A 5,460-nucleotide genomic window follows, 5' to 3' on the forward strand; every position below is an offset into this window, starting at 1 on the left:
ACTTTTTTCTGATATCCTTAAAAATGACTTGTACAGCTTGGTGGAATCAGATTATTTGCAAGAATGAAGCTAGGTTATAGCTTTCTTTGGGGAGAAAATGCAGAATGAGAATTAATTTGGACGCTCCTTTTCAAATGTAAGTATGAGCTCACTTTGATCCTAACTGTTGGTCAAAGTTATATATTTCAATTTTGCAAGTATGGAATTTAGTTAGCTTGCTCCATTTCTGGTGTCCAAGATAGAAATCAGGGAGGTTCTATTCAGTCCCACAGCATTATGCTTATGCCAAGACTTTACTTTTCAATTGGAATTATTAGTGAAACTCAAATTACTCAAATGCTTTTTCATGTTGTTGGCTCATATACCTATCATAATTTGTTTTTGAATTGTATTTATGTATACAATAGTGCTACTTTTCTGAAACTCCAGATGAAGATTTTTTCACCAATTGTCATTATCCTTGTCAGTGAAAGAAAGCTTGTTACTGACGTAACTCTTGCCTCATGTTGATATTGATGGGATCTTGATCAGTCCTTTATTAAGTGCTTTGACAGGAACTATATTAGTCAGAAAAGTTTTATATATTACTGTATCTTCAATCCCTTGGTACTTTTGTGCCTCTGAGCAGAATGAATCTAGTCAATGGTGCTTCACATTAGCTGTGAGGCCAACTTGTTTTTCTGTGACCCATGAGAAACTTAAATCAGTAGACCACTAGTGGTATTAATTAGTCTTGCCTCTGAGACTTTCAACTCAAAATATTTTTCCCTGTTAAGTTGCTGTAAGTGCAAGGTGACAATGGCACAGTGAAGGAAATAAGACACGTACAACCTGAGTAAACAGAATAAGCAACATATCATCTTAACAAATGAGATTTAAGGATTAAGAAATAAACACAGTAAGAACAAAGAAGGGATTGTATATTGGAGTGTATAAATGTAATGTTAAATTGGATACAAAATTAAAAGGATAGAGAAAAATAATTGAGTTGAGAAAAAAATAAAGTGGTAAATGGAATGTAAAAACATTTTAAATTTGACCATTTTTAAAACTCTCCTGGATTCGCCATGTAAATACTACAGTTTTGTGATATCCAATACCAAGTGATGATAAAGTACACAGTAAAATAACATTTTCTCAAGCAAAATAAGTCGGTCAATAATGCTTAGAAATTGACACTTAACCAAGCATTTGTCCCAAGCCTGAAGTTGCTGTATCATTTAAAAGTAAATAATGGAGAGATGTATAAGCCTCATTGTTACTTTAACAGCAATATTTGGCTTATTATATTGTGATCATGCTGGTATAATAATTTTCTCAGATACTCATGCCGTAATCTTTTGTGGTAAACAGCCAGTAACTGGTTGATACCTGAAGAAACTTGTGACTGCCTTTTTTTCAAATGCTGACATTTATGTAGCCTATTGGTCCACATTTTGTTGTAGCACAACATCTAACTTAGGTATTTAAATTGTTTGTGTATTAAGTTAGTGACAGTATCATGGTGAGCAAAACAGGGCAGCTGGGATCTAAATGAACAGGGCAAACAACTGTATACTTCTTTAATCGATCAGATTGAAGGATTGAGAAATGAATAATGCAGAGACTGAGAAGGTGGGGCAAATGAGAATGTATGAATTCAATGTCCAGTCAGGTACAGAAAGACAAATAGATTGAAAGGTTAGATTAAGACTGAGAGAAAAATAAATCCCTTTCTCAGTCAGCAGCAATAATTTTCACCCCCCCCCCCCCGCCCCCAGCCAGTCCAAGATCTTGAGAAAACAAAAAAAAACTGCAGATGCTGAAAGTCTGAAACAAAAACAGAAAGTCAGGAGAAACACAGCAGGTCTGACAGCATCTGCGGAGAGAAAGCATTGTCAATGTTTCGGGTCCAGTAACCCTTCTTAAGAACTGATTTTGAGACACTCTTTCACTAATCTCCAATTACAAGTGGCAATCTTTTATCATTTGTTAATTGTGGCACTCATGTCTCCTAATATGCTTCTCATTTTGTCCAAACTAGAATTCTGTCATAAGGTGGTGGATTGGAATTTCTGATCTGGCAAAACTCATTTGATTTTGTGAATGCCATCCTCTGTGTACAACACAGCTGATTCCAGAGTAATACTGGGTAAATGTTGTGAGGCTAAGTGGGATTACATCAGGTAAAGATTTTTTGTGGTTAGAGCAAAATGCCTCTCTCTGTGAAAGTTTGTAAAATATCAGAGAAGAAGGTATGATTGCAATCATTTAAATAAAGGACATTGTAAAACTACTGACACTACTCTTGACCCACTCCAATTTGCCTATCGGACCAACATCCACGTAAGATGTCATATCACTTGCCCTTCACTCCTCCCTAGAACACCTTGATGCCAGGAACAGTTATGTAAGAATCTGAGGTGAAAGTGGGGACTGCAGATGCTGGAGATCAGAATCTAGATTAGAGTGGTGCTGGAAAAGCACAGCAGGTCAGGCAGCATCCGAGGAGCAGGAAAATTCCTGATGAAGGGCTTTCAACACTATTATCCCCTCGAGACTGATTACTAAATTTCATGATCTCAGACTAAGCCCCACTCTCTGCAACTGGATCGTCTGAAGATTGGGGACAAAATTTCATCCTCACTAACACTCAACACTCGAGCCCCCCATGGGTGTGTACTCAACCCCCCACTGTACTCACTTTGTACCCATGACTGCATCACCAAATACCAGACTAATGCCATTTACAAGTTCGCTGATGACACCACTGTAGTCAGTCGAATCTCAGATGGTGACGAAACAGACTACAGACGGGAGGCGGAAGACCTGGAAAGATAGTGCACGAGAACAACTTAGCTCTCAATGCTGGCAAAACCAAGGAACTCATTATTGACCTTTGGCGGGATGTTACTCATGCCCCCCCTTACACATTAACAGCACAGAAGTGGAACGAGTGGAGAGTGTCAAGCTCCTGGGAGTGGTCATCCACAATAAATGTTCTTGAACTCTTCATGTGGACGCACTGGTTACCAAGGCTCAACAATGTCCCTTCTTCCTCAGGCAGCTGAGGAAATTTGACATGATGGTGAATAGCCTTGCCAACATTTATAGGTGCACCATCGGGGGCATTCTGTCTGGATGTATCACTACCTGGTATGGTAACTGTACCGTTCAAGATCGGAGATGGTTACAGAGAGTGGTGAACTCGGCCCGGACAATCACAAAGGCCAAACCTCCCATCTATAGAATCCATCTACCAGGCCTGCTGTCAAGGAAAGGCTGCGAGCATTCTCAAAGATCCATCCCATCCTGGCAATGTTTTTCTACAACCTCTACCATCGGGGGGAAGGTACAGAAGCCTGAACACACATCAGCCGGTTTCAAAACAGTTTCTACCCTACTGTTGTTAGAATACTGAATGTAATCACAAACTCTTAATATTCGCCTGTACCTATGTTTTTGTTTTTGCCGCTGTTACCTATTATTTACCTATCTATACTATGTGATCTGCCTGTATTGCTCACAAGACAAAGCTTTTCACTGTGCCTTGGTACACATGACAATAAATTCAATTCAATTCAATACTGAAGAAATAAAATAGAATTATTAACTATATTAGAATCTAAGTCCACAGTAATTCACTCAAATCATAGAATATCTACTAACATTTGAAAGGTTTGATTGGAATGTTTTTCCATTGGCACATAGACATTTTTCAATATTAAACTGCTACAGAATGGAATTTAGTTATTGCTAATAATAGCAACTGGCTGATTTTGAATTCTTAAAAATATTGTTGGTAATCCTTTGAGCTTACTTGTAATACTGTCTTTTGATGAACCTTTCACACAATAACTGAATACTGGCTTTAAATCTAGAACCACAGTGGCAGGAGACAGGAGATAAATCGTTCATGCCCAATCGAGTGCATATTATAACAGAATGACTCGTTTTCTGATGCGTGAAATCATTTGCCAGTCTGTACTTTTACCAGCTGTATTTTTAGTGTCAAGTGGAAGGAAAGAGTCATGAATAATACAATGGAAAACATAGCTAATAGGTTTTTAGGTACAAAACAGATATGCTCTTGAACCATGTGCCAATTGTATTTAATTCCATTTTGTATTTAACCTAACTTCTCAAGTATTCATGTAATTTTGTGGAATGTCAAATTCACTGAGATGAAATTGCAGTTGAACATATTTTATATTCTATGCTTTATTTTTATTTTGAAAGTAAAATTTGTATCCTTGCATATACTTCTGAGTTTATTTTCGAGGAGTTGTAATATGTGATTAATGATATGTTAAAACGCATACATTGTAATTCAAAGACTGTGTTTTAATGATGCAAATTTACCACATTCTTGGCATTAAGCCACCATTTTAATATTTAGTATGTATGCTAATATTATGCATTTTACAATAATTATTCTTTAACCCTTACTGAGAATAGCATAATTTATTCAAGCAGCAGTGACTCATTTTTAAAACAAATTTAAGAAAAGCAATTTTTTTATGTTACAGAATTAATAAAAGTTGTAATGTATACAAATAGAACCTGTGCTGCAGAAGAAAGCCATTCAGCCCATTGTCTGTGTTCACTAATGCAACCTATAACTAATACCAGGACCTTCCTGTCTCCTTTTTGGCTCCATATTTTCCTGTGCATCAAATGTTTATCCAGGTAATGTTTGTGACTGTTACCTCTGTAAACCCAGGGAAAATCAATCTTCTTAGAGTCAGAGAGATAAAAATCACACAACACCAGGTTATAGACCAACAAGTTTATTTGGAAGCACTAGTTTTCGGAGCTCTGCTCCTTCATCAGGTAGTTGTGGAGTAAAAGATCATAAGACACAGAATTTATAGCAAAAGATTACAGTGACATGCAGTGATATATTGAACAAACCTGGATTGTTAAGACTTTTGTTGCAGGTTTAGGTTCATTAAAATGTAAAACCCAGAACTTCTTTTAAGTCACCTTCTCAAGATAACTTAAGGTTTTATAACAAAAGTTGACCTCACAGCTCCGACAATGCATTAAAGCTGTGAGGTCAGAGTCTGTCTGTATCTCATTCTTGAGTCAGACTGGTTCTGTTTCCCAAGTGGAATTTACAAAATATTACATGTATTGACTGCCTGCAGGTTGTGCATTTTTGAGCAAAATTGAATTTATCTGCAAATATAATTCTGCAAATGCAAATTCACCCCATAGACTTATATGTATGTCTGTATGCATGAGAGACAGAGAGTGTGTGTGCACCTCAGTATCTCACACGACCGCAAACCTACGGATAACCTCACAATACTACATGTCTCTTAAATATATTAAAACAGCCATCTCCTATTGGTAGGCCCTACACATACACAGAATCTGTTCAGAAGGAGGACAGTGACGGACACCTGAAGGTGCTCAAGGATGCCCTCATAAGAACAGGGTACGATGCTCAACTTATTAATCACCAGTTCCAGTGTG

The 5,460-nt window shown here is 37.3% G+C and overlaps 1 long non-coding RNA gene across 1 annotated transcript in view; it reads left to right on the forward strand.

Annotated features, from left to right (window-relative positions):
* Positions 1–4,506, forward strand: part of LOC122556008 (uncharacterized) — a 7,549-nt gene extending 3,043 nt beyond the window's left edge. Inside the window, exons 2-3 of the long non-coding RNA XR_006313429.2 lie at positions 37–136; positions 2,024–4,506. This is a non-coding gene — a long non-coding RNA (uncharacterized LOC122556008). The remainder of the gene's footprint in view (positions 1–36; positions 137–2,023) is intronic.
* The last annotated feature ends 954 nt before the right edge of the window (positions 4,507–5,460 follow it).

The sequence above is a fragment of the Chiloscyllium plagiosum genome, unplaced genomic scaffold, assembly GCF_037043375.1.
Source record: "Chiloscyllium plagiosum isolate Xiang-an unplaced genomic scaffold, Cpla_swu_hap1 HiC_scaffold_13, whole genome shotgun sequence".
NCBI lineage: Eukaryota > Metazoa > Chordata > Chondrichthyes > Orectolobiformes > Hemiscylliidae > Chiloscyllium > Chiloscyllium plagiosum.